Source organism: Crocodylus porosus, unplaced genomic scaffold (genome assembly GCF_001723895.1).
Source record: "Crocodylus porosus isolate Cpor-Errol unplaced genomic scaffold, CroPor_comp1, whole genome shotgun sequence".
Lineage (NCBI taxonomy): Eukaryota > Metazoa > Chordata > Crocodylia > Crocodylidae > Crocodylus > Crocodylus porosus.
Window position 1 is genome coordinate 46,996,032 of NW_017728918.1, and position 21,775 is coordinate 47,017,806.

The 21,775-nt window shown below is 42.7% G+C and overlaps 1 long non-coding RNA gene across 1 annotated transcript in view; it reads left to right on the top strand.

The window, feature by feature from the left end:
• The first annotated feature begins 2,395 nt into the window (after positions 1–2,395).
• Positions 2,396–21,775, top strand: part of LOC109311757 — an 80,010-nt gene continuing 60,630 nt past the window's right edge. The window contains exon 1 of the long non-coding RNA XR_002101601.1: positions 2,396–2,438. This is a non-coding gene — a long non-coding RNA (uncharacterized LOC109311757). The remainder of the gene's footprint in view (positions 2,439–21,775) is intronic.

A 21,775-nucleotide genomic window follows, 5' to 3' on the forward strand; every position in this document is an offset into this window, starting at 1 on the left:
TTCACAGTCAGGGCGGCTAGGGTCTGGAACCAACTTCCAAGAGAAGTGGTGCAGGCTCCTACCCTGGGGCTGTTTAAGAGGAGGTTAGATGCACACCTTGCTGGGGTCGTTTGACCCCAGTGCTCTTTCCTGCCATGGCAGGGGGTCGGAGTAGATGATCTGCTCAGGTCCCTTCCGACCCTAGAAACTATGAAACTAGGTTTTACAGGTTCTGCTTTATAATGTAAATGTAGCTCTCCGCATTCTTTGGTCTGCAGCTTCCAGCCAGAAACTGTCTGCACCTTCCCATAACTCCATCTCCAGCATATATGTGCTATGATTGTCAGGTGTTTCCCAACACTTCCCACCTCTCAGTCTGGTCCTGCAGGTGTTAGCTCTGGGGTCACAGGTACAGGTCTTGCCTTTCTCCCTGACTCTAGGACCACTGTGGAATTAATCCCCTGCCTGGCTGCAAGCAAACTGGACAGAGGGAGGAATTAACTCAGCCTCTGCCTGGCTGCAGGAAAGCTGTGGATGTGTGGTTGGTGCTGGCAAACCCCAGCTGCCACCTGCAGGGTTTCCACTGGCGGGGAGAGTTGATGTAGGGAAAATTTGCCTCAGGGGCCATGGCAGGCCAGCATCTGGCCACATGCCACCCCTGCTCTGGCTAGAGAGCAGAGGGCACGGACCAGCCCTGTTGTGGCCCATCCGAGAGAGCATGCTGGGATGCTGGGGCTCTCTGATTTAACTTAAACCAGTAAGGGGTCTGGGGGACATTGCATAAACAGGTTGAGCCAAATCAGTTAAGTCTGATATTATATTAAACTAGGTTTATGTCAAACTGATTTTGGCCATTTACAAACTGGTTTATGTGTGCTGAATGTCTGTTCTGTTACAGGTTTAAACCACTTTCTGATCACTTAAGCTGGTTTCTGTGTAATATCTGTCCCTAGCCACAATGGATACACATGCATAATGGGTGTGCTAGAGTGCAGGGCAACATGTACAGGTGGCCCCTGTGCCCATGTCATCCTGCCATAGCTGGCCATGGGTGGGCTCTGCCCACTGCAGCACAAGGCCATTCTGTCCTGGGAGGAATGAATGCTCAAGGGTGAGCATGCAGGGGGTGGGCAGTGCTGGCAGCTACCACTTGCACTGGCCACATCTGACTGTGCATGTGTGTGTGTGCACATGTGCGTGCGTGTGTGTGTACACATTTGTGTTTTGTGCCCCCCCCCGACTAAGGTGCCCTCAGCAGTCACCCACATAGCCTACCCCTAAGGCTGGCTCTGTATATAAGGGCTCTCACTTGTGTAAAATATCAGTTAATCAAATACCATTCAGTTACCTGCATAACTGGGTTATATGGAACACTAACTGTTCATTTAGAATATATGAGTTTGATCCTCTTTTCATTCACACTATAGTAAATCAAAAGTAATCCAAGGATACAAATGGAGATAAAACATAAAAGTGTTGTAAATGAAAAAAGAACTAAGCTCTCCCAGAAAATACTGGAAGGAGGATGAACCATCGTAAGTTTCATAGAGAACTGAAGTAATAATTTTGAATTTTTCTCAGCAAGTAATTATAAATACATGGCTGCTTACATGTCCTAAGTATCTGTGCAGGCAGAGGTAAATAGTTTTCATCTTAAAATACTAGCCATACTCCAGTGTTGTCTAGGAGCTTTTTGTTTCCTTTTGCTCTGAAGCCTGGTAGTTTGTGTTTCACATTGGCAAAAAACAGATTATTAAAGTGATGGTTAATAGTTAGGTCCATTATAGAAACAATATGTTTTACTCCATATCAAAAGATTTTTAGTAGTTATTTTTTTAAAAATCATATGTTTTAATTTAGTCCAATGGCACTTGTAGAATATTCACATTAGAAAATTCCTGGAGGGTATCTACCAATCATATTTCAGACTAGCTTGTTCTAAAGCAAATAACCTTCTGAAATGGATATTTTGTTGGAAAAGATATAAGGGCTTTTTGGGATTATTAACTTTCATGGAGCAAAGTTTTGACTGTACTAATTTGCTTTCAATAAACTTGCATGCCAAGTTTATTATTTATGTATTTTGAGTGGGTGCAAAAGCAAATTTTTATTGCATCTGAAGAGTCAGTCAGAGGTCTTCAGTTAAAAAACTTTATTTCAATACTTAGTTTTGTTAATGTTAATCTGAGGGATAAACTATACTTGTTTTCTTGTTTAGAAAAATTGCCCTTAAAAAGTTTTGGGCTTAGTGCTGATGTCTCTGATGGCATTTAGGACAAAAAGGAAGTGGTAACATAAAAGAAGGAACACTGTCATGATACTGAAAATACATTTGGATTGTGTGAAAGTCATGATTCTTTCCGAAAAAGCTGCAGCAGCTACATTCATGTTGATGCTCTTTTTTTCTGCTCTTTCAGATTCTTTAAAGGTAGGGTGACCAGATGATTTTGAAGGAGGGGGTAAGAAAATCTGCGATTTGGGGCGCTACACTCAGCCACATACCTCTGACTCCGTGGCTCCCAGGAGCTTTGATGCCAGAGTGGGGATGGGTGGGACAGCGTGGAGGCCTGCAACCAGGCTCCACCCCCCGTGTGCAGAAGCTGGATCTGGCTGGGAGCAGCCCCTTTGCGGCACCCCCAGGCTCCACCAACCTGCACTGTGCAACCACATGGCACCTCTCCTCCACCCCTGGCAGCTGCCTGGGGCCACCACGCACAGTCTGGGCCTTAGCAGTGGCCACAACAGCAGGGCGCAAGGCTGCCAGTGGCAGGCAATCATCCCAGCCCACACACATGCCTGGGCCCCAACTCCAGCCCTCTCCCCTGGCCTGTCCTGCCCTGGCCAATCCCTGCCCCGGGCAGGAGAAGCAGTGCTCAGCTTAGCCTCCATCCTACCTCTAGCCACTGTTCAGGAGGAACCAGATCAGGCATGTGAGGGCAGGATGGCACCAATCCGGGACTTTTGCTTCAACTTCTACACACTGGCCAGGACGCTGTGATGGCCTATGAAATCCAGGACTTTCACAGCCCAACCAGGATATATGATCACCCTATTTAAAGGTCATATTCTAACATAGGCTTAATAGCTTCACTGAGGTTGCAAGTGTTCAGCATTATTCAATATTTGGCCTTAAATCTATAGAAAATCAGCTGGTGGTGGGAATCAGTAACTTGCATAAATTTCACTGGGAGTTGCAGCTGATCAGGGCTGAGCTTCAGTGTTTTAGGGAAGAATATTATCCCCATTTAAAAAAAAAAAGATTTATTTTACTATCCTTCCTAGTTTTATTAATCTATAACTCACTACCTAATCTTAGTAGGAAAAAGAGAGGGGTATTTTAGCTTCAGTTTTTGCCTTATTGGAAACAAACTTTATTCCCAGAACTAGGCTCATTTCTATTGTTTAGTGCAATCAGTGATGGTACTGGAGATAATTGGATCTCCATTTTTAAAAATAATAAATAAATGTCTTTTTTTTGCATCTACAAAAGTAGAGGCCGGTATCTAAAAATCTGAAGATCCCTGTGTTGGTAGAAATGCCATGAAGTGCAAAGCCGTTTTAATGAAAAAAAGTCAGATCAGATATGGCAACACATAATACACACATTTCTAAGAGGGAACAATCCCAATCTGGAAATTTATTTAACACTGCATGGAAAAAGCAGAAGCACAGCAAAAATCAGATTTATGCTCAATGGAGTATAAGTGTTTATTTATATATGTATATTGTCCCCTAAAACTTTGGCCTGATTTTGCAAATCTGAGCCTTCAAAGCTAGCCCTTGTAATTAATGGGCCCTTAAACGGCTCAATATCTCATAGGGCTATGGTTCTCAACTATTATTTTTTGTACCAGGACTCATTTGTAAACATTAATGGCCAGTCCTGAACCAGTAAATAATTTAAGTAGAAAACTGCCCCCTAACCCTGCTGGTGCCCCACACTCCTAACCTACAGCCCACATCTCCCAGCTCTGCTGTTGCCCTTTACTCCTGACCTGCTGACCCTTGTCCCCAGTCCCCAGCCCAGCAGTGTGAAGAGCAAGGGGTGGGTGTGTGGGGTGTGGTAGAGGGTGCCCCTTCAGATTTCTGCACCCACAATGGGCACAGGGCTGCAGCCTGGCTGGAACGGCACAGGCAGGAGCCACGTCTGTGGCCCAGTGGGTGTGACTTGGCATGGGAGGGCAGAGTGGAGCAGCAAGACTCATTGCTGCCACTGCTACCAGAACCCCCTCGCCAGTCACACCAGCAGCAGCATGACGCGTAATGCTGGGGGCCACACTGCCCTTACCTTCTGTCGCTGCCAGCTGCTCATGCTCTGTGCCATGGCTCTACCCTGCTGTCATGGCCCTGCCACAGCTCCCCTCAGGGCATGGCTCTACCCTGGAGAGAAAGTGAGGAGGTAGGCAGTGTCACCTGTGCTCCCCTGCCCCCTGACTCATCATCTATGCTCCCCTCTCCTTCGCCCCTCCACCCCATAGACTTACCTGTAAGGAACTGTGGGAGCTGCTCTCTGCATTGCCTGGGTGCCACATGCATGTGACATCCCTGTCTGATTGCCCTTCTCCCACTCCCCCCCAGCCCCAAGCAGTCCCTTGCAGGATGGAGCTCTGCCAGCCTGCAGGGGACAAACCTGTCATTTTCCTCATTTTTCTCTTTTAAAGGATAATCCAGTTATAAAATGTGTTGATCCATTGTTTAAAGTTTGTTCACGATGTTTTCATATATTCTTTCAACCCTCTTTTGGTTCACATCCCATGGGTTGAGAAACGGTGTCATAGGGTATACTCTGCACACTCCAGGACAGGACTGAGTCTCTGTGATGGAACAGGTTAGAAGCATCTTTGGTGCTTGGCTAGCAAGTATTGTCTTGCATATGTGATAGTGCTACACACACAGAGACTTTGTGCACTGAAGAAGCACAAGATTTGTAATTTTAGCTCTTGACATGGGAAGTTACTATTGTAGGTGAAACCAAATGAATAATTGATCAATGTAGGATAGATATATTAACCTAATTGCTTTAATCCTTTTATCTGCAGTTATTTTCCCGATAACTCCTTATACACTGCTAGATAATTTACTTCACGGCATGTTTTTTCTTATTTTTTTTTCAATAAAAAGAAAACCTGATATAAAGCATAATGCTAAAACTAAAAACTACTCAGAGGATTAAAGGCTGCAGCACTGCTGGCTAGAGCAACCTTCAGCTGCTAGTCAGGTGGTGGATGGAGGCAAGGCTTCACTGATGCTTTCTCCTGGGTCAGAGGCATAACTGGGTAGTTCTGTGCCCTGGGCAGTGGTGACACATGGGGTAAGGGCAGTGGCTGGCTGTGTTGTAACAGGACATGCTGCTATTGCTAGCATTAATGTGAAAGGTCTGTTGGGCAGCAATTTAAAAGCTGAATTGCTGTGGCAAATAATAATAATAAGCAGGGCAAGAGGGTCAACTAGCAACGCCTTCACAGCAGTGGTTTGCCCTAGGAGCAAGCCTTTGTCCAGCACCCATGCAGCTGCTGATGCTGTGCACCCCCCCACCCATCTCACACCCAGCACACCTGACGTGGAGCTGCCACACGGAAAGCTCAAAGTTTGGAGGGGCAGGGCACCCCCACTTCTGGTGCCCACACATAGGAAGCATCCAGGGCTTCTGCGCTTCTTGCCCACCCCTAGTTACACTACTGTCCTATGTCAAGTCAGCTGTGCTGGCCAATGCCTTGCAGCAGATTCATCTGCTGTGGCTAGTGAGCAGTTGCAAATTGTTTCCTTCTGAAGTAATGGGGAAACTAAGGAGGACACTATGAATCTGACTTGCATTTCCTAGTGTGGTGCCCCCTTAATGCCTTGCCCCCTTAATTCAAGGCAGACTTCAAATACACAATTACATCAAAATGAGGAAAAAAATTGGCTTGTGGAAGTTCCCTTGGAATCAAGGTTTTCACTTCAGCTACATCCCAAACTATAAGCATTTCAGAACAATTTCTATACTGGCAGTTTAAAGGAAAGCTTAAGAAACAAATTTTGTCAAAAGAGGTAAACAACTGGTGGGTGCACTGACTTACTTCCCCGTGTGTGCTGACCCCTGCCTTGCGGTGCTCTGAGTTCTAATTTCAGCAGCAGATTTGACTTCATTATGGAATAGCTCACTATTTCCAGAACTTGCTGCCATATGTCCTGCTTGGTGATAAAGCTGACATTTACATCCAGAAAAAATATATAAGACAGGTTGTTCTTCTGCTAATGCTCAAGGGAGGCACTGGAACTGACTTAAATTCAAACACTGACAGGTAGGAGCTGTGGAGAACATGGAGGTTTTCACATTTTTGCTTCTTCCAGAAGGTGTAATTGTAACATAATCATGCTACAGAATTTTGAAATGGTGTATAAATTAAAAGAGAAAAGGACACTATGATGTTTGCCTTACTTTTTCCTTTGTCCTAATTGTTCATAAAGCCATCCTGTAGCCAGGCCTCTGTGTTTCACTTTGCATTGTTGCTGATTCACATGCAGTGAAATGTTATTGTAGAAATTGGTGAATAGTCTATTTTTGCTATGTTCTTAGCCTCAGAATTTGAATATCAACTTGAATCAATGGTAGACTGGAGATAAATCAAGCATGAATAGCCCAAGGTCTTCAATGTTCACTCAGTCTTACTGATGCTACCTGTTCTAACATCATATTAGAGTCATATAAAATCAAAAGGAATAATTAGTGATAATGGGTCACTATAAGTGGCTGCTGGTATGGTAATATACAAACACATGTTGAAACAATATTTTTCACTTGGTATGTGATAATGACTAAACTGATTTATCATTAAAGCAGAATTAAATTTATATTTTAAACACTGTAGGGTCAAAGTACCTGCCCTCTTTGGCCACGTCCACATGTGCATACATGTTTGGTTCCCTGGGGACAACTAGCAGGGGCGCACCTTGTGTCATTGCTAGTTGTCACTGGTGAACGCTTGTGCCACATGCCCTCTGGCAGTTGGCAGGTTACCCTGGGTGGGGTAGGGGAAGCTGGGGTTTGCACTGGGCTGTCCCCAGCAGCTTTACTTGGGGTCCTGGGGGCTTCTTGGGGCTGCATGAGTAGCAATCCTGCTGTGCAGAGCCTGGCTGGCAGCCAGAATGTGTCTCTGGTTGGCCAGGCTCCAGTTTTGAGTGGCCCCTGTGTATACTGCTCCATCCTTATTTTCAGTGGGGTTTTTTGACCCCTGGATATTCCCTGGGTCAACCCCCCTGTGCTGCTTCTTTTCAGTGTGGCGAACAATTGAGTGTGCAATATGTGGTGCTGCAGATATATCTGCAGCGCCACTTATCACATGGCCACTAATGTGTACGAAGTGGGCTGTATTTGATTTGGATTTGGCTTTATTCGGGGGACAGTGATTTGATTTGTTGACTTGGATCACTGTTCCAATTTGATTAGGCTAAATCTGAAGATTTGATTCTGATTCAGAGAATCAGTGATTCAGCCATAGACACAGCTTTAAATGTTTTTCCTACATACCTCGAGGTACCAGGTGCAGTTCGTGAACGCTGAGATACTGGAGTGGATGAAGCATGCCACAGGAAGGGGTCGGGGGGTTGGAGGGATGTGCTCACAGCAGACCCAGAAATGGATTGGCAATGCTTCCAGTCCTTTCCGGTCCACTTCCTGGTCTGCTGCCAAGCATGCAGGGCCCCTGCTCACAGTCTCCCGGCTTGATGATTGGCCACAGGGGGACCCTGGGTGTCCCCCAGACCCAGGAGGCACCAGTCGCCTAGTCGGGGGTGGTCCCCCACGCGCTCTGTGGCAGACCTGGAAGTGAACCAGAGGTGCTTCTGATCCTCTTCTGGGTCCACCACTAATCACACTGGGGACCTCTCTATGCTCCTTTGGGCTGCTCCATCCACCCCACCATCTCATTGTTCATGAGCTGCTTGGTACCTTGAGGCATGTAGAAAAAAAATATAAACCTGTGTCTATGTCTAAATTGCTGAATCTCTCTGAATCGATCCGGCGGGTTCTGATTTGATTTGAAAAGATTAAAGGGTCTCCCAATTTGATTCTGTTGAATTGGGCTGAATCTCCACAAAATTGAATCAGTGACTGAAGCTTCGCACATTGTGTCTGTCTTTGCTTAATGCTACTAACTGCTCACTCTAGTGAACTGAAAACGAATCTACAAGATTTTAAAGAAAACAATCATGGTTGTGTCCCTCATCCTGCTGGGCATATGATACCCCCTGATTTTACTGGGGACCACTTGAAGGATTAAGAGGGAACATATGCAATTTAAAGTTGAGCCAGATAATTTGTCTTCCATCTATTCATATTTTATTGTGATGTCTCTCCAAATTCTGTTGAGAATATATGTATTTGTGCAACTCATTGACTTCACTGTGGTTGCACTGATTTCAATGAAAGGGTTTGCTTGAGCTCTCTTTACTTGTGTACTCTGTTTCAGTGAGTTCACTATTTTGAAATATATAAGATTTACAGAAGTACCGTAGTAATGTAGAAGCTCAAGTCCCATTTTAAAACTTGAGGTCCAAATACACAAAGATATTTATGTGTCCAACTCCCATTGATTCCAATACAATATTTTTGAGGACCTAAGCCAGAAGAGCTTAAATCCATGTGTGTAAAAATTCCTTCTCAAACCTGATAGTGTCTACCACTTAACCTATGTGACATATAACTGAATTTGAGAATTAGTCGGACTGGCATGGCCTTGCCTATGTTGGAGAGGATCTGATTGTACCAGTGCCATCCCATGCATCAGTACAGGCTGGGGACTGACTGGCTAAGCAGCAATTCTATAGAAAAGGACCTTGGGGTTGCATTGGAAAATAAGCTGAATATATGTATGCCCTTGTTGTCAAGAAGGCTAATGGCATACTGGGATGAATTGGTAGGAATGTTGGCAGCAGAACAAGGGAAGTGATTTTCCCATCTATTCAGCACTGGTGAGGCCACATCTGGAGTGCTATGTCCAGTTTTGGGGTTCCCACTATAGAAAGGATGTGAACAAATTGGAGAGAGTCCAGCAGAGGGCAATGAAAATGGATAGGGGATTGGGGCACATGGCTTATGAGAGGAGGCTGAGGGACCTGGGTTTTTTTACACTGGAGGAGAGAAGACTGAGTGGGGTTTAATAGCAGCCTTCAACTACCTGAATGGTGGTTCCAGAGAGGATGAAGTTGGACAGTTTTTATTGGTGGCAGATGACAGAACAAGGAGCAATGGTCTCAAGTCACAGCAAAGGAAGTTTAGGTTATATATTAGGAAATACTTTCTCACTAGGAGGGTAATAAAACACTGGAACAGGTTACCCAGAAAGGTTGTGGGATCTCCATTCTTACAGTTTTTTAAGACCTGGCTAGACAAAGCCTTAGGTGGGATGATCTAGTTGGGGGATGGTCCTACTTTGAGCAGGAGGTTGGACTAGTTGACCTCCTGAGGTCCCTTCCAACCCCAATTTTCTATGCTTTTATGATTTTCAGGCTCTCTGGAGACAGCTAACTTAAGCATGACCTTGGGGCATGTATTCAGGTATGCTGCAAACAAACTGCTTGGCCTAATTACCAGTCCCTAATGTGCCTTTGAGTGTCCTCTAAGGGGAACAAGTGAGTGTGGCTTTTATTTTTACCTATGGACACAGAGTTGGGAAGTAAACAACATGTATGTGCTCTTAGTGCTCTTATGCAGTAGTGCAAATGCAATTTCTACACTTATTTGGATCAGCAGGATCTCCTTTCTTTAACCAGTTATCTAATACCACCTCCTGTTCCTACATATATATGTTGTTGTTAATAGTTTGTTAACACTTGTTGCTGAACTTATCAGTACAGTCAATACTTCTGTCATATTGCTTGTGCAGCTTTCCTTGTTTATTTAGCTTTCTAATAACTTTATTCTAATATATTGCTTTACCATTTCCTTGCTAGATATAGAAAACGGCATCATGAGCTATAAATGGATATCTTATTTGAGGTGGTCTTGATTGTCCTGTCTGATTAACCTAGATCAAAATAGGAGTGGCACAGCCATTCATGTTGTTGCCCCTCTGCCAGTCGGTGGCCAGCAAGAGCAGCACGACCACAAGCCACTGATCATTAATGTTTACAGTACCATCCTACCTTGTCTTCAGTCTGTCTTTAGACTACCTCAGCTAACTACTGCCCTCAGTTCAAACTGTATTGAGATTTCTGGACCATCACTAACTGATGGGTCTGAACCACCCTGCTATTGTTACTTATATGCCTTTCTTTTAAAGCTAACTTAACAATGATCAGGGTAAAATTAGCCTCCAGTTGCATTTTCTCTTAGACTTTATCTTACTCTTCTGCATTAAAAAACTTATAATTACTGCTATACTTGGCACTCCCACACATATCCAATAGTGACCATCTCTGCCTTTTACTGATATCAGTTAGTCAATCTAATTTCTAGTTTGGTCCCATTGGGCCAACTCTATGTAACAGTATGCATGTCTTTACTGGAACTGTTTCATTTCTCTATAAACCCATTGTTCATCTCACAGGAATTTCTTACCTTTTGCTCCAGCCTCACATGGCTATATCACGTTGGACCCCTCCATCCCTTTGTCAGTTCCATGACCCTAATGTGACCTCAGCATGTGCTGTGTGGTCCTTTGTTTACCATGTTTTTCTTTAACCCTATCCCATTATCAGAATCATATCATGACCTATAATCTTGCCTACAGTGCTAGCCAAATTAAAGCAGAATGTCATGTGAATTTACATGAGATATTTGACATGGACTAGTTAATTATTGCTGAGCAGTTGGCCGGGAGGGAAATCTTTTTTCAGGGCTGGATGGTTCCCTGACCCATTTAAAGTTCCAGAGTTAAGCTTCCCATTCCACAGTTAGGCAGTCAGAATTAAAGCAAGACTTAGGCATCTAGATGTGGAATAACTGTGGGTACAAAAGTTATTTGGCTTGAAATTAGGCCTAATGACTGTGTCTGCAAGTGCTATCAATTCAAAGTAGACTTACTGTGCAGTAAAACTACTGCACAGCATGTGTACTTGGGGAGCATGTCTACACATGCTCCCTCTTGGGAACCGATTTGCTCCTGCTTTTCTCTGCCTCCCTGCAGTAGCCATGGGGAGACCCAGGTTGGGTCCAGTGACTCTATGGGCCAGATATAGACTGTGGGATGTATGCTGATGACTCCTTGCATAGAACACTAAAAAGGACTAACTGGGAAATAAGATATTAGTGAGTATTTCTGAATGAAAGGAAAACAAGAACAGGATCAAGTAAAATGAGAATATATTCCTGAGAAAAAATGCTGCCTGGACTGTACTAATTATATTAATAATACAGTAATAAATGGAACAAAAATATCCCCTGTATTCCCTCAAACATATTCATTATTTTCCCTCTGCCAGACAGAACTTAAAGAAAAACATGTTTAACAGGCATTATATGAAATATTTTAATGCAACAGTAGAACACAATTGGTGATAGGGGCTGAGGCCTTAGGGAATTCCATATGAAGGAGCTGCACTCAATGAGATAAGGAAAGGCATTCCTTTGAATAGATAAAAGAATGACAATTTGAAGCTGGATTGACCTTCTCTGATCAGGTTTGGAAAATTAAAATCAGGGCCTTACTTGTTATCAAGTTAGGCTGTCTAGTCACAAGAGACACTATGAGAGTAAGGAGTCCTCTTAAGAAATATCCTCCTCACTTTAGTTGTCTTGATTTCTTGCTAGTTGTCACTGTTTCCCTGTCCAGTTTCATAAAGGATTTTTTGTTTTTGCTTGACATCTCCCATTTCTTACAGTTTACTGTAATCTCCTAAAGGACAATTTTTTTCTAAAGACAAGGAAAGGTTTCAAGGCAGCTGTGCTCCCTTTCTTTCCCCCTTAAACCAGATAAATGACCTTAATGTGCTTAATGTTTACCTGCTATTTAAGGAGTAACACATCCCTTAGTTCTAGTGTTTCCACTTACCTAAGATACTTGTGAAGCTGAATCAGCACTTACTTGCTCGTATTATTGACTATGCTCAACAAAAAAATTAATAGACAGTTTTAGTGTTGAACCTCCTATGTTGCTGAAATACTACCTTGATTGTACACTGGTTATTTTCATGTTCAGTTGCAAGGAAGGTGAAGAGAACATTTGATATACTATAGGTATGTTATAGCTGAGTCCTAGTTTTCAGTTTAGTAGACTTTTAGCACAAAGAAGGTGATAGTAGGTCTTGTTCTGCTTGTGTGGATGCAAATAATAATATACATGTGTAAAATCATGAAACAGAGTTTATGTATGCATGCAAAATGTTCCATTGAACCACCACTTCTACAGAGATTATATTAAAAAAATGACTGCTGGAATTGGAGAAATGATCATAGAAATTATTTAAAATATACCTAGTCAAATAAATTAGCTCCATTAAAACATTTGTGAGTCAAAACATTGTGTCACATATTTGTTGAATCAGAGTTTAAGGGACAACTATAAATCAAAGAATAAGAAATGGAATTGACAATCTGTTAGGACAAGGACTTAACATTAGTTTGTCCTTTTGGTTCATATTTTTTGGGTACTCTGCTTGTCTTCTTTGTAACTAAGGAATTCAAGGAGTATTGTATATGAAGAAATACTTTTTAGTAGTATTCATGAAAATAAGAATGTGCCTGTCACCTTGTAAAAATTTAAATTCACATTTATTACTGCACTAATACACAAGATAATGATGTAGGTTGGGGTATGTTAGTGTGTCTGTGCAGGGTACCGTGGGTTCCTCTGGTTCTCGCCTGCCACAACTTCTATCTTGTTAAGAAAATGGGGAGAAAAGTATTGATATGATAATTAGTACCCACAGAAGGACCACGCTTGGTCGATTTTATAATCTAAGTGCTATATATTTTCTCTCTCTCTCTCTCTCTTTTTTTTTTACAGGAAACCAGTTGGGAGGCAGCAGCTTGTCAGAGTTGTCCCTGGAGTCACCCCTGTACTCTGCACAGGATCTCTGGCCCCTCAATTGGGACGGTACATGAGGTTGTGCGCTTTGCCCACTTGTGGCTGCGTTGAATGATCAGTGTCCTCAGGGTACCCTCCACATCCTCTGCCCTGCGAAGGGAGTCTCCAGGCTTCTCAGTCTTGCTTGAGTCCTAGCCCGCTCCCCATAATAGAAAGAAAGTAAAAAGGAAAGAAAAAACAAAAGTTTCCTTCTGTTCTGTTCCCACTGGGTGCTTCCTGCTGCTAATTGTCTCATTAGTGGCTTGTTAGAGATGCTGCTTGTCTTCCTTTGCCATGTGGAGGCGGCATGCAGGCTCCGCAGTTTTCCCATGGTCGGGACTCGCCGTCTCAGCCCCCTGATATCCCTCTCCCCTTGGGGTCTAGATGTTGCCAGGTCTCTTCGGGGGTCTGGGCAGGTGGCGCTCCTCCCGCCACCCCCTCGACTTTAAGTAGCCTCTCTGCTCTCTGGTGAGCACCGCGGGAAGAAGATTCCCAGCAGGGGGCCTGTGGGACCAGTTTGGTGACTCCAGCCACTTCACCAGGATCACTGACCACCTTTGAATTGATTGGTCTGTATTACCAGTGTTCAAATGCTGCTGCTTCTGATTGGGACCAAGTGGTGATGTCAGAAAAGTTATTTAAGGTTCAGGTCACCTGGGTTGGGTCTCTGTTTTTCCTCCTGGGGCTGCTGAAACCTGAAAGCTGAATTGGGAGCCAGAAAACCTGCTCCCCATGTGGGGGTCTCTCCCCTTCTTCACTGGAGAAGCAAACTGAAGCTATGTGAAAGGAAAGCCTCAAGTACAGAGGCTGTCTCAGGGCTTGAGACCCCTGTTCTCTCCCTCTTCTTCCCCTTTTTTTTCCCTGGGTTTTGAGTGGGATGATGCCATGGGGAAGTATCACTGTAGCAAACTAGCCAAGGTTGGAGCCTGGCAGTTTTGCTGGCATGCTCTGGGCCAAAGATGAGAACCTGGCATTTTTAGTTGCTGTTGCAACTTCTTGTGGGTTCAGCACAGCTGTGTCACTGAACCCTAGCTGCATGTCTCCTGGCAGTTTTGGCTACTCAGGCCTTGAGTGGTACCATGAGTGTTAATCCCTAGTGCAGACTGATCAAGAGTAGGGTCCTGGCAGTTACTGGTCCCCTGTGTTGAGGATTGCAGTGTCTCAGCATCGTAAGACTGCAACTGAGACTGGGATGTCCAAGCTGCAGTGATAAGCCTGGGGCCTTTTTGCTGTTTTACGGCTATTTCTTTTCAGCCCATCTGTGTGGGGCTGAACCCTAGCCATATGCTTGGCTGGCAGATTTGGGCCAGGGTGAAACCCTGGCACTTCTTATTTTTCTAGGTCTCAGTGCAATATAGACTTGGCCAGCTTTTTGTGGCACAGTTCAAGCCAAGCGAAATAGGCTTGGACCATTTTTTTCTCTTTTGCAGTTTGTGTGTCAACCAAGCAGTGTGGTTGGGCATTAGTTGTAGTTCAGGCCCCAGTCAAGGTAGGTCCAGCCCCCTTTTTTATTGTTTCATAGCTGTTAGGTCCCAGTATAACACTATATCTGAGATTAAATATCCAGGCCACAGCCACATAGGCCTGGTGCTCTCCTGTTACCTGTTCAGGCTCTGGTGTAAGACAGGCCTGAGTTCCACTTTTATTGTTATAAGCTGTTGTGTCTTAGCATAGCTATGTATCTGACCTCTGCTGTATGTTTGCTGCATGCTTGGGCCTGGCTTTGGGCCTGGCACTTGTTGTGGTTTTTGTAGTTCTTTGTCCTGACCAAGCAGCATGGTTGGTGTTGGTTGTAGTTTAGACTCTTTTGCTGTGTGGCTGCCTTTTCTTTGAGTTCTCTTGTAGCTTCCTGCTCCAGCAGAGCTGGGATTAGGACTAGAAACTTTGGGGTACGATATGCTGACAAAAGCTGCAGTTATCCCCTCAAAACTACCACGTGGAAGTAGAGATCAGTGTTATAGCTTCACAGGGAGCAACAAAAGGCCCCTTGCCATGCAGAAGGACCTACGGTCTCTAGCAGCTCCCTGCGGTGTTGTGAACCCATTGGGTAGCTCATAGGACACTCTGGTGTGGGCCCCTCTCTCCAGCCCATTGTTGAAGGGCAGTTGTGGGGGTGCAGGCCCTCGAAACTACCCAATGGGGAGCCCCAAATCCTGGATTGCCTCAGTATGGGTAAAACCTCTCAAAGAGGGTGCCACCTATAGACCTTGTTTTGTAGTTTATAAGTGTTTTAAAAGATATAGTTAGTGTTTACTTTGCTTTTTCTTTATGTTTTTAATACATTTGGATTTACACTGCTTGTGAGGGAAGGGTTATTGGTTTTATTGGATGCCCTAGAGGGTGGGGGCTTGAGCCAAGGTGAAATATATTTTTTTCCCCAAAACTGAGCCCAGCCCTTGTTGTTGCTGACAGGTGCTCAGCAGAAGGATTACACAAGTGCAATGCCAATGATGCCTAAAGAAAAAATGCAGTATTTTTCTGTAAATGTTGTAAATTCCGAAATGCTTTAAACTTTTATTTTAGATACTGTAGCATTTTAGTTGAGATGGATATTAAAGTCTCTTGAAAGTAATGGTATCTCCTTTTAGCTGTTTTTTATCTTTTATCAAGTTTTTATCTTGTAGTCATATGATGTTATAAATTTCTGTCAATTTTAAGTTGCCTTTTGCTTATAAACAGTCTGTCTGATTCCATGTGATATACAGTAGTTGTTTAATATACGTTAGCATTTTCTTCAAGAACACATGGATAATGTGACCATTCTCAGAAGACTAGAGAAAGGAAAACATGGTACCAATCTTGGCAAAGGAGAATTAAATTTATAGACCAGTCTGTCTAGCTTTGATATCCACAAAGATATGCAAAAAAAAATGTTAAACAATGAGATTGTAAGTACCTAGAGGACAATAAGGTAATAAGAAGAGTTGACATGGATTTATCAAGAACAAATCGTGTCAAGCCAATCTAATATTTTTTTCTGACAGGATAAGTAACTGGCCTAAAGGGGAAGGGAGAAGTGGTAGATGTGATATACTTTCACTTCACAAAGACTTTTGACACTGTTTCACATGACATTCTGACAAGCAAACTAGAGAAATATGGTTCTGATAAAATTATCGTAACAGGGCATAATATTGTTTCTTAAAAAAAAAGATAGACTCAGAGAGTAGCAATCAATGGCTTTGTTGTCAAGCTAAGAGACCATCTTACATGAGGTTTTACAGAGGTCTCCACTGGGTCTAGTACATTATGATGATAAAGCAGAGAATATAAAAAATAGAGAATACTTACAGCATTTGCTGATGACTACAAACAGGGGAGGGTTGCAAGCACTTAGGAGGTTTGAATTCAAATTGAAAATGATCCTGATAAATTTGTGAAATAGCCTCAAATAAAATAGATCTGTGGGTCTGTGGGGGTGTTGGTGGGGCCTGATGGGTCTGGTGGGGTCTACAGTGAGGAGGAGGAGGGAAGGATTGCCCAGTTGGAGAGTGGTGTTGGGGGTTTAAAAATATCCTGGTCAGTATTGGGTGTAGGGTATAAACAGCACAGCCCTAGAGCTGTGCTGAGTGGCTGGGTTTTCCCAGCCATGGGGAAATGCTGTAAATGTATACAGGTGTTCTTTGGCTTGGCTGACCCATTTTAGATTGAATTAACCTAGACCAATCTAAACCTAGTTAACATTTGAGGCACCAATTTTAGGTGGCCTAAACCCTCTGAATGCTTTGCATACCTAGGCATTTACACTGACCTACCCTTGGTTAGATTGTAATACGTATACACTTAAGGAAGATCATTTAACTGTACAAATACCACATGTGGAATAACTGGCTAGTAAAGGATCTGGAAGTTGTAGTGGTTTGGAATGTAAGTCAACATGCTGAGATGGTGCAAATTAAACAAATATTTTTTGCATTATTACGAGCGTTGTATGTTAAACATAGGATTTATTCCACTCAACTCAGCAATGCTGAAGTCTCAGCTGGGTAATGGGATCAGTGTTAGGTGCCATACTTGGCATAGGTGTAGACAAACTGCAGAGCATCCAAAGAAAATGCAACAAGAATGGTAACAGATTTTAGAAATATGCTCTCTGGGAAAAGGTATTAGGATTTAGTTGGTGAAGAAAAGGAGAAGGGCAGTTTTCAAATATGTAAAGCTTTGTTTATAAAGAGGATAGTGCTCAGTTGTTTTCGGTATTTTACTAAAGGACAAGATATGATTAGTTTAATTTACAGTAAGGAAGATTTAGATTATATATTAGGAAAGGCTTTCTCTAAAGATGGTTAAGCACTGGAGCAGACTAGTTATGAAAACTGTGATATCACCTTCACTGGACGTTTTTAAGAGTATGTACATTCTCAGTATCCTTGATCCTGTCTCAGAGCAGGAGAATAGCCTGGATGATCTACTGGGCTCCCTTTCAGCCCTACATTTATATAATTTCTGTGTCTGCTTCACTTATAGCCTTTATAGCAAACATCAGAGCCTTCCTTTTTCTTTGTTGGTGTTTCAGAACATATGATACAAATCCAACAGATCTAAGGCAACTGTCAATCCTCCGGATCATGGTGTACATGTAAAAAGTCTAGTGAGGTGCCTGAAGAATCTGCTTGTTGCTGACAAGCCCAATTCAAGAGCAATACAGCTTGTTACAAGTTTTGCAGATCCATGTGTTGTCTGAGTCAGCGTCCAAATTTACAGCATGTTTCCCTTCTCTGGATCAAAGGTGCCTTACGTTGTGCTGCACCCAGTCCCTCCAGATTGGACAGGATTCTACACATTCCTCCCAGCTTTCTACATTGATGTTGACCAACTTCATATCATTTTGGCAAATGTTGTGGTACTGCCATAGAGGATAACCCTACTTTCTAGAATTATACAAAAATAAGGGAGATAGAAGTGACTGTGACAACTATAGAGGTATCTCCCTGTTGAACATCATCAGAAAAGTTGTCACTTGTATTATGCTCCCTAGGCTGCAATCTGTAGTTGATAAAATCTATTCTGAAAGTCAATGCAGTTTTCACTTAGGATGTTCCACTATTGATATATTTTCAGGGAAGCAATTACAAGAGCAGTGCAGAGAAAAACAAATACCACTGCATATAGCCTTCATCAATCTGATGAAGGCCTTCAATGTGGTCAACACGCAGGGCCTTTTTACAGTTCTAAAGAAACTGGGTTGTCCCCAAACTGTTGAAAATCTAACAGATATATAGTTTGTAAGAATATTATTATATTTGTATAATGTCATCATTCAGAAACATCATGGTAAGTTTCTTTAAGGTGGGCTGATACTTGGGGTGCAGGAGTTGTGATAAAGCAAGACAAATCAAGCCACTTTTCTAAACATAAAGTGTACTTAAAAAGTTACATTTATTAGATGTGATTAAAATGTAATATGCCAATAAATGCTGTAATATTCATGTTCACTAAATCATAAGAAGGTATAAAAACTCAAATTATTTTTGGGTTGTTTTTAAATGGGAAATATCCATAAGTTAATGAAAAACTTTCTTAAATATACTTGTGTAGCAAAGAGACTTTTGTACTGACAAATGCAGGAAAGTGCATATGGATTTTAAATCACAAATAGAATTGATTATATAGTTAAAAAATCATAGAAAATTAGGGTTAGAAGGCACCTCCAGAAGTCATCTAGTCCAACCCCCTGCTCAAAGCAGGACCATCCCCAGCTATACCATTGCAGCCAAGTCTTTCCCCAACTGGGTCCTAAAAACCTCCAAGGGTGGAGATTCCTCCACCTCTCTGGGTAACTTGTTCCAGTGTTTTATTACCCTCCTAGTAAGAAAGCCTTTCCAAATTTCTAACCTAAACTTTTCTTGCTGCAACTTGAGATGTTTAGTCTTTGTTCTGTCATCTGCCACTGCTGAGAACAGTCTAGCTCCCTCCTCTTTGGCACCATGTTTCAGGTAGTTGAAGGCTACTATTAAATTCCCTCTCAGTCTTCTCTTGTCCAGACTAAATAAGCCCAGTTCCCTCAGCCTCTCCTCAGAAGCCATGTGCCCCAGCCCTATAACCATTCTCATTGCCCTCTGCTAGACTCTCTAATTTGTCCACATTCTTTCTATAGTGTGGGGCCCAAACTGGACACAGTACTCCAGATGTGGCCTCACCGATACTGGATAAAGGGAATGATCACTTAGTCTGCTGGCAACACTCCTACTAATTCAGCCCAGGATTCTGTTAGACTGTTTTGCAACAAGGGCACACTATTGGCTCCTATTGAGTTTATTTTCCACTGTAATCCCTAGGTCCTTTTCTGAAGAGCTGCTGCTTAGCCAGTTAATCCTCTGTTTGTACCAGTGTATGGGATTATTCCATCCTAAATGTTGGACTTTGCACTTATCCTTATTGAACCTCATGAGATTTCTTTTGATCCAATCCTCCAATTTGTCCAGGTCTCTCTGAATCCTAGCCATACTCTCCAGCATATCTACTACTTCCCCCAGTTCTGTGTCATCCACAAACTTCCTGAGGGTGCACTCTATCCCATCTTTTAGGTCATTTATGAAATTATTAAACACAACCGACCCCAGGACTGACTCCTGTGGCACTCCACTTGATGTTGGCTGCCAACTAGACATTGAGCCATTGACTACTACCCTCTGAGCCTGAAGATCCATTCAGTTTCTATCCACCTTACAGACCATCCATCCAACCTGTACTTCCTGAGCTTGTTTGCAAGAATATTATGGAGACTGTATTAAAAGCCTTGCTAAAGTCAAGGTATATCAAATCCACTGGTCTCCCCACATCCCCGGAGCCAGACATCTCATCATAAAAGGCGATCAGGTTGATCAGGCATGACTTGCCTTTGGTGAATCCATGCTGACTGTACCTAATCACCACTTTCTCGTCCAAGTGCCTAGAAATGGATTCCTTGAGGACCTCCTCCATGATTTTTCCAGGGACTGAGGTGAGGCTGACAAGTTTGTAGTTCCTCAGATGCTCCTTCTTCCCTTTCTTAAAGATGGACAGTATATTTGTCTATTCCAGGTGTCCATGACCTCTCTTGATTGCCATGCATTTTAAAAGATGATAGCCAGTGGCTTTTCAATCACATCAGCCAACTCTCAGAGCACTCCCAGGTGCATCCCATCCAGCCCCATGGACTTGTTATACGTCCAGTTTTTCTAAATAGTCCCTAACATGTTCCTGTGCCACTGTTGGCTATTCACCTCCTCCCCAAACTGTGCGTCCAAGTGCAGTAATCTGGGAGCTGAATAGAAATATATTCAAATAGAATAGATATATATGGGATTGGCAGATAAATTGCGGTGTTGGCTTGTGTTATGTTGGAGATCAGAATAAATGAATACACTGCTCTTTTCACAGCCTTAAAAATCTCTGAATTTATGAAAATCTGTTAACCTGGTCATAGATTTACCTCAGAGTAGGGCTTTTTATTTTGCAAGGTAATATTGAGTTTTCTTTTCTTTTTTTTTTACATGTGCACATAATACATTTCTAATAGTATTTTGTGGATATTTGGATAGACAATAAGTGGCCCTGACAAAACAAAGTGTTTTTTTTTAAATCAAATGTATTAAATAGCAAGTTAATTAACACATTTTAAATAGCACTTTATGCTTAGTATAGACAAAGATAGTAACTATGAGTATAATTTTTGATCAAAACTGGGCTTACTAAATTCAATACCAATTGAAAGCCTGTCATTTTTGGCTACACTGAGTGATAACTAGTGATTAAAACATCTAAATTACCATGTTTTAACTAATATATTGACTATGCAGACTTTTATACATAACGATACATATATTTTTTCCAGTCTGGACTGGGTCAAAGTCTCTTTGTCTGGCTTTAGACCTGGTCTATACACACATTTTTAGGCCAGTATATATATCACTTTGATTTGTGGTATGTTTTATTACTGATAGGGTTTTACCCATACAGCTTTAAGTGGGGAACATGTCTGTATAAGAGTGCTTTTTATCATTATGAGACATTTCCTTACGTACACAGGAATAGCTATTATACAAAGGAGGGATGTCAAATTTACCCAGGGCCCTGGGCCATATCTGTGGGTCAGTTGTGTGTCTTGGGGCAAGTGGCAATAGGGGTCTGGATTGCTGCAGAGCTGGGGGGCCCTAGCTCATCCCTGATGTCCAGGTGTTCAGGGATCCTGAATTGTGAGGCAGGCCATGCCCCACTAGCCATGCCATTCCTCCCTGCCTTGCCCTGCAAATTTCTGGTAGCCCACAGGATTACTAGCAGGCTGGATTGAACAGTTCTGGAACAGTAGTAGCAGTAGCTGATAGAGAAATCTGTGTTACACTGTTAATTGCACAGAACTTCTTAAAGAGCTCCACTAGTCTCAAATGGATGTTATGTGTGTTGGGTTCTAGTTTTCAGTATGGTGGTAACTCGGTGTTACAATATGAATGAATCATAACACCCTTGTAAAATTTCTGTATAGAAATTTTTCTGCTTCATGGCATTCCATTCCGTGTGTATGTGGGGAGTAAGATACTTTGTGGAAATTACTCATAATGGCATTGGAGAGATCCAATATTTACCGAAGGCCTAGTCCATACGCTTTTAAAGTACAATCCGTCTATAGGTTCCTGTTTCAGAGAATCCAACTTTAGTCCAGAGGTCTGATGATCAGGTCCAAATGCACTTTTTTTTAAAGTCTTACAATAAAGTTCCAAATGAACAAGCTGCTCTGTCTACCGGGGTCTTAAGCGTTCCTCAGTAACTGGCAGTTAAAATCAAGTTTAGCCAGGTAGGCTTCTCTCAGTGGTTCTACTCTCTCTACCCTC